Here is an 8,645-nt window from a genome sequence, read left to right on the forward strand (position 1 = left end):
ATTTCTTGAGACACTTGATGGGCTCACAGACAAGGGCTATGCTCAGAGATGAAGAAATTGAGAGAATCTCTTGAGGCTTTTGGTATAGTCTGGGATATTTCAGGGCAAGAGTTTGAAGTGACAAGAGTTAGGGAGGAGGCTGCTGTCTTCTCCTCCATGGAACACAGCACTGCTCTGGTATCCACCAAGAAATGGAAGCTTTTGCTATGTCTCTAGGGATAGCCTTGATAAAGTAACCCTGGGGGCTACAGACTTTGATAACTGGGAGCCAGAGAAGAAAAGTGGGAACACACTGAATTGTTGCCCCTGGAGACAATCTGATTTGGGAAATCCTACAAGCCCTCCGCTTTTGGACTCCCAGATATCAGTGTGGTATTGCTCACAAGGCTGCTCCCCTTTGAAGGACACGACCGTTGCAGCCTGACCTTGGGACATAGGGACCAGCCATGCAGGACAGATAGAGGAAGACCCAGGCTGGCAAAATTGCTTTGTGAAGCAAGGAACAACTCAGTGGAAGACTTAAAGATACTAGGATTCTTCTCTGCATGGGAATAAATACCTGCCAGTATCCTGCTTTGAACTGCCTACAACGAACTTCTTGGCTGATTGCAGGGGACCCAGGGTGGAAAGGAGAAGGCCATGACTTTCCACCAGTCTGGAAGATGAGGACTCAAACTGGTGGTGATTAATTTGAGAAATAAATAAAATGTAGTATTACTTGCATTCCCCCTGGGTAGAGTCATTCATGCATATGATACTACTTTTAATTTTTATTATGTAGAGGCCAAAGCACATGCCTTGCATAGTTTTGATTTTTGGAACTTATTCCTTGTGTTCTTTGGAAATATTCCTTGTCATGGTTTCATAAACTCTAAACATTTTTCATTGATCTGTTCTTCATTACAAAAGTGATTCATGTTAATTGTAGAAAAAAAACTAAAAGATAAAAGTATCAAGAGGAAAATGAATCTTTTACAATATGATTTTTAACACCTATAAATATTATGTGTGTACATATATTTGATTGATCCCCAATGTTGGACATTTCAGTTGTTTTCCTTTTACAATTAATATTGAGATAAACTGTACATTTTAAATTATTTAGGATAAACCCTAGAAGTGGAATAGTTGGGTCAAAGATTACATTCATTTTTAAGCTTTTATTGCATATTCCTAAATTACTTTCCTTTAAGTTGCATCAGTTAACTATCTAAACAGTAGCATTTGAGAATGCCTGTTTCCTGCACCTTCACCAATATCAGGTATTGTTGCCATTTTTTTTTCATTCCCATCCCTTCCCTTCCCCTTCCCTTCCCTTCCCCTTCCCTTCCCTTCCCTTCCCTTCCCTTCCCTTCCTTTCCTTTCCTGTTTTTAAAGAGAGAGAGAGAGAGCATATGAGGCAGGGGGGAAGGGAGAGAGAATCCTAAGCAGGCTCCATGCCCAGCACAGAGCCTGATGTGCATGACCTGAGCTGAAATCAAAAGTCCTACCCTTAACCCACTGAGCCACCAAGGAGCTCCAGCTATTGCCATGTCTTCATTACCTAAGCAGGTCACCCTCAGCTCTCATCTGGATGATGTAGGACAGCCATCGCTCTCCCAGCTCTGGTCAATTCTTCACACTCTGCCTAGCATGCTTCTCCTAACATATGAGTCTGATCATGCCATTTCCCTTCTTAGAACCCTTTAATACCTTCTACAGCTTGTAGAATGGACTTGAATGTCCATGAGATTCTTCCCTCGTATTCCACATATCCATTTGGGGTCTTCTTTATCATCTCATCATGTTCCTCTATACCCCAGATGAGGAACACGTTCGTATTTTTAGGAGTCATTCATATACCCCTCCTGCTCCCTCCTCAGTCCTGTCATCCCTTCCCCTTTCTTTGCCTTCCGGTCTCTGAGTATGCAACTTTCTCCAGTTGGAACACTCTTTACCTGTCAGTCAAGCAAGATAACTGCCTATTCTCCCATCAGTGTTGAGCACTTGGGCTTTTTCACTGAAACGTTCAGACCAGTGTTTGACATTAGACAACACCTCCCACTAGAGGACCTCCTTGCACTCTGGGCTCACTACGTCCCTAACTTGGGAGTGCTTTGGGAACCCAGATGATGGAATATTCAGGGATCCTGCTGCCAGCCATATCACAATCATTTCTTCAGATATTGCCTCTGCCCCATTCTTTCCCGTCTCCTCTTGTGGAACTTCAAAAGAACCTGTTAGGCCTCCACTGGATCCTCAGAGTCTCATTCTTCTTTGTGTTTTCTACCTTTGTTTCTCTGTGCTGCATTCCAACAGTTTTTTCCACTCTGCTGATTCTATCTTCAGCCATATAAAACTTACTACTGAATCTTTCTACTGAGATATTCATGTTGCTTCCTGCAGTTAATTCTAAAAATTATATCTGGTCCTTTTTCAATTCTGCCCCATTACTTTTTAAATGTAATTTCTAGGTCCCTGATAAAAAAAATTCTGCCAGTGTTTTATTTCTATAAATATGTAATAAGAATAGTTTTTTATAGTTTGCATATAATAATTCAATTGTCGGGTCTTTATGTGTCTATTTCTGTTGTCTTGTCTTTCTGCTCTTTTTAACTTAACAGTTTCCAGGTTCTGAGTGTGTCTAGTTATCTTTCACTATGTGCTGATCATTGTATTTGGAAAAGTGTAGTAATAATGAGGACCCCTAGGATGAAGACATATCCGTCTTGGGAGTATTTTCATTTATTTTTGTTGGGTGCCTAGGGGTATTACTAATCCAGGGCTCCCTTCATCTAAGTTTAAGTCTTGAGTTTTCCTTAACCACCTGGGCATGGCAAAATTAGGCTGTGGGTCACTGCAAGATTTTCTTCCAGTTCACCTAATTCTGAGCCTGTGGCCCCTTTAGGGTCCCAGCTTAAAGAAAAGATGTTTTAACACAGTACATATGTTTTTCTGGGTTCTAGGTTTTGATTTTTGTCTTCTTGAACCTGGGAATCCATCAACTTGGTTTTCAACGGTTTCTTTTGGATCAGCAAATACTCTCAGGACAAAGGCAGCTTTGAGTGCTGGGCTTACCTGTCGGGGTTCTTATCCTCTCCTAGATTTGAACCCAGCAATTACTCACCACCCTGTTTGTTCTTTAATGCTTAGGGGGAAAAAAAACCTCATCCAGCTCTTCAACTTGTCCTCAGTGGGTAGAGTAGTCTAATTAGCTAAGCTTCCATACCAGAATTGGTAATCCTTATTCCTTGTTTTGCTTGGACCTAACAATGCCAAAGCATAGAACTTGAATTTAGCTCTCATTTGTGGCTCAGATATGGAAAGATCCCTCTGACCAGTATATGTGAACTCCCAGACCAAGGAAGGAGAGACCAAAGCCCTTTTCAGCTCCTTAGATGGACGGCAGGAGTGTGCACAGTTCTCTGACCAGCTGTCATTCATCTCAAGTGGTTCTCCTGGCCGGAGGCAGGCGGCTTCCCCATCTCCACTACTTGGCTCTCAGTTACTCTGACAGAACAAGAACATGCCAGTCTACAACTCCCAGAATGCACTTCTACCAGGGCTCGATGGTCACCAGCCCAGCCCACAGCACTTCACTTGTAGGAAACACATTTCCCTGCATGGGGTGCAGTGCCATCCCAGTGCCAATCCCACTTTTTTTTTCTAATTGTGTTCTGACAGTCTCTGAGCAAATGTAGAACAAGGTGGGGCAAGGGGAGAGGAAAGAATGAAAAGCACTGCAGCTGCCCATTTTGGGGAGTTGGTCCAGACCTTGAGTTTCTCATCCAGGGTCAAGCAGACCAAGGGAAGTTGTCCTGTGGCAGGCTCACTCTGCTTTTGGCACCATGCCATGGGTGGTATTGTGGACTAGATAATGAATGCCCCCTCCCCACCCAAGGCAAAAGGAACGTGCTGTTGTGATTAAGTTAATGACGTTGAGATTGGGAGATTATTCTAGATCATTTGGGTGGCCCCAGTGTAATGACAAAAGTCCTTGTAAGAGGTGGGGGTGAGAAGGTCAGAGTGAGAGAAAAAGATGTGATGGCAGAAACAGAAGTTAAAATGATTTGAGGAAGGAGACACGAGGCAATGCAGGCAGCCTCTAGAAGGAGGAAAAGGCACAGAAATGGATTCTCCTCTAGAGCCTCCAGAAGGAATGCAACCCTGCCAACACCTTGACTTTAAGACTTCTGAGTAAGGTGATAAATTTGTGTTGTTTTAAGCCAGTAAGTGTGTGATAATTTGTTACAAAAGTGATAGGAAACTAATACCAGTGAGCCATCCATTTAATTTATCATCTGGTTCCACCACTCACTATTATAGTTGGTGGAAACTGCTTTCAGATGTTGGAGACAGGCGAATGAACGCTACACTCTCAACAGAAATTGCCGTAACTTTTGGTGAAGGATGAGTTTTTGTCTTTTTCTACACCATCTATGCTGTTGCTGCCTTTTGGATGTGTGCGTCTCACCATCATGTGAAGACTGCCCTGTCTTTTTCAGGGTTTGTAGTGAGTCTTCTCTGAGCAGGAAAGCATCGCTCCCTCTTCCCAGTGACAGAGCAGGTTCTTAATCCCCAACCAAATTCGTGTCTGTCGTGCACTTTCTGTGCAAAGTTCCATGTTAATTCACCAGCCCACACTTCAGGAGTCCACTTGTGGAAATAAACTGGGGTAGAATGAAAACAGAAAAATACCTTAAAGAGCTATAATATTCCATCTAAGAAGATGTCTTCAACCGTTTCATTTGTGGTCTAGGTATTTAAATGGGGTGTGAGAGACTGCTGGGAAAACACAGCACCGCTCAGCCACCTGCCAGGACTCAGCCAGCCCTGAGCAAACCATGTCATCCCCCTGTGCTCCAGCTTTGCGATTCATTTTCCATTTTATCTATTTACATCCATTTGAAGCTATAAAAACAAAGAAGGCACAGTCCTTTCTCTTGAGCTCATCAGGGGAGACAAACAGCTCAATACATAATTACAATGCGGCAGGGTAATTGTTATGGGACAATGACGAGATGAGCAGGGAACTGAACCGAGAGGAAATGGTAGAGGTATTCATTAACTAATTAATTAATTCAAATGACTACATGTAAACACTGTGTCAGATGCTGGGTGATCACTTACCCTGAGAATAAGAAGCAGCCGTGAAAAGAAATATGTTAGAAGCCCTAGGCCCCTACACTCAAGACTTCTCCTCCTCTGTCCCCACAATGTCAATGCCTGCTTTGAAGCAATGACACCTGCACAAGCTAAGCACACTGGTGATGTCAAGAAGATGCCTAGGTCCTCCACAGGTTCTCCCTGGACACCCAAAATTGATGTCGCTTATCCATTCTCCTGGTGAGGCCAGTGTTGGGGGCTGCTCTGGGAACTGGGTGGGCTTCCTCTGCTGACCAAGTATCCACTTGACTCCAGCCAAGACCCTCTGTTCCCAAATCTTAAGACTATCCAGGATGTATTACCCACTCCTCCTTCCACCCAAGTTCAACACAGACCCGAGGGTAAAGAGATGCATACAACACTAAAATTTACATTTTATTTATAAAACAGGCTGTTGTCAGATTTGTCACACAAACCGTAGTTTGTCAACTCTGCCCGAGAGTGTATTTGGGAAACCAGAGGCCAAGGAAGAGTAAGATCCTTTTGTGGTCTGGGAAGAAAGTCTTTGAAGGGATTGGAAAAGGAAACAACAGCCTGTTTTATAAATAAAGTTGTATTGGAACAAGACCACACCCGTTTGTTTCCTTACTGTCTGTGAGCTACCTGTTACCACAGCAGGGTTGAGTGATCAAGACAAGGACTATTTGGCCCTTTACAGAGAAAGTTTGCTGACCCCTGTTTTAGGCTCTGAATCCTCTGGTTTTGGCACCAGATATTTAAAGCTAGGCTTTTAGAATCCAGAAAAATCTACCCCAACTCCCATCCCTAACTCCTGAGTGCTACGATCCCAGAGCACTTGGCACCTCTGTGATGTGCTCCTTGTCATACTGTGTTGTAATTGTCTGCTTATGTCTTTGCAAGCCACCTTAGCCTAGAGCTTTGCCAGGTGCCTAGAATTTAGAAGGAATTTAGTAACTACTGCAGAATAAATACATGAACAAATGTCCAAAGGAGGTTTTGCAGCACTATTTGTTAGGCACTCATGCAGCATGCCCAGAGTCAGCCACATCACAGAACAGAGCTGAGATTTAAATGCAGGCCTATCAAATCTAAGTCCAGCACTCTTTACAGTATCTCATAAGGCCTGACCTAGGCCTGGATGTTCAGACGAGTATAATAGAAATGTGCCCTTCAGACAGAGTATCCTCACTTACCTAATTGATTAAAGAAAAGTCTGGAAGAAAACACACTACTAGGAAATCACGATTATCTCTGAGAAGATGGAGGGGGTTAGGAGGACTGTGCTGTTGTTCAAAAGGGACTCGAACCGTACCTGTAGTTTCTCCTTTTCATAAGGAGAACATATTTATGTATGACTCATATAGTTAAAAATTAATTTTGAAAATGAGCACTACAAAAAAAAAAAAAAGCGCTACTGGAGGATTTTTTTGTACTACACTCCCTAGTTGATGAATTTTTCCATTAAAGGATTTGGAAATTAGCATTGATGTTTTACTTTACTGCTTATTCAAAAAAGAAAAAAGGAAAGAAAAGAAAATAAGTAAAAGACTCTGGCCCCAATTTTTAAAAATGCTTACCATTACACTCAGTACTAAAACTAATTGAATTGAGAAGATGGACTGCAGCAAGCCAAGTGTGGCAGTGACTAGACTACTTAATTTGTTAGTTTCTTTCAATTTATGACTCTTCGTCATAGACGATTTATCTTTGATGCTCTTTCTCTTTTTGTGTTTATTTCTAGTCATAAAGCAGCTGGTCTGCATAATTAAGGGGAGCTGAGAAAATATAATTAGCCAAACAGGCAGGAAGTAGATGGCAAATCTTCTTCACGACAGAAATGTAGCCCCAGACCATATTCCTTCCTGGCTGAAGACCTTAGTTTTCTGACTCCCCTGGGGACTGTGAAGGCAGGACTTGCTTCCTTCCCCAGAAGACGGTCCTGTATAGTGCCCTCTGGTGGTTGGTATGTTTAAAAACCTATCTGCAGGGGCGCCTGGGTGGCTTAGTCGGTTAAGCGTCCGACTTTCACTTAGGTCATGATCTCACGGTTCGTGGGTTCGAGCCCCACGTCGGGCTCTGTGCTGACTGCCAGCTCGGAGCCTGGAGCCTGTTTCAGTCTGTGACTCCCTCTCTCTCTGACCCTCCCCTGCTCACACTGTCTCTCTCTCTCTCCTAGAAATAAAAAATAAAATAAAATAAAAAAATAAAAATAAAAACCTATCTGCACAAGGCGGCATTCCATTCCGGATTCTGGATGCACGTATCAAATTCCATAGTTGTTGGCTTAGGAATGCCCCTTGAGGATGTACATGAGCATGGCTTATGGCGTAGTTCAACAAAAAGAGTGCCTCAGGAAGAACTCAAAGCGAAAATAGAGGCAACTTCTAACTAAACATGAAACCCCCAATAGGTGTATACCGTGCCGTCCTCTAGAAAGGACAGAGTGATTGTGAGGACACATGTCCACACTTGGGCACCCTTCGGACTCGCCCCAAGCCGGACGGCACACTTTAGTATACACACTTGGGACAGACTGCCTGTTTGGGACATAATTGGTGTCACGATTATAGGGCTATAATAGGTTGTCATAGCCACGAGGATGTAGACAGATTTATATGTAAGGACATATGTGGAGCCTGAAGACTGAAGTATTTCTAAGTAATTCTAAGTATTAACTTACCCTCTGGATGCATTTTGTCAAATGGTGAAGAAGGAGGATCTGAAACAACAACGGAACACAAACCAAGCTGCTCCAACAGGCCTGACTGTAACCTGTGGCTGCACAGGGGGCCCACGTGAGAGGAACAACTTATACTGCATTGCCCCACTTGGTGAGTAAAGTACTGGTGAGGCATAAGACCCCTGCAGTTGAAGCATCTGGCTTCAAAGCCAAGAGGCCCCCCCCCCCCCCCACCCTGTGTGTACCTTGGGAAAGCTGCCCAGTCTCTCCATCCTTGGCTTCCTCACTTGTACAGTGCAGTAGCACCTGCTGTAGAGGTGGGGATTCAGCAAGTTAGCATGAGTAAGAGCTTAGAACAGAGCTACGCACCTGCAGGCCTAGTGACCGATAACTGTTGTTCTTCCTTTTCACACTAGCCCTCCCATCCTTCACCCCTCTGGGTCCCCAGGTTGTGTCTCACATTTGCCCACAAATACCTCCCATGATCTCGGTTCTCCAGTGGCCCTGCCTGCAGTATCTTGTCACTACCTCCAGCGCCCACCATCATGCTACAACAGACATCACTCGGGTTGATTGCTTGACTTACCATCACCTGCTTTCCTCTAACTTCTATGGTCCTAACTGACCTACGTGACCCTGGCCCCCTCCATGGGTGGGTCACTTAGGAATGTCCCTTGACTTGTGCTATGCCAAGCAGTATCTGTCTTCTGTGAATCTGAAAAGTGTAATAAACAGGCTGTTGCTGGAGCCAAGACATGCTAATAAGAATGTCCTAAACATAAGGTTTCGTGAGCTTAGGCAATGGCCACATCTCCAGCCACACACCTGCTTCAACTTCTGTGTCAGCTCCTGTTCTTTA

The sequence above is a fragment of the Hyaena hyaena genome, unplaced genomic scaffold, assembly GCF_003009895.1.
Source record: "Hyaena hyaena isolate Hyena2069 unplaced genomic scaffold, ASM300989v1 scaffold_794, whole genome shotgun sequence".
NCBI lineage: Eukaryota > Metazoa > Chordata > Mammalia > Carnivora > Hyaenidae > Hyaena > Hyaena hyaena.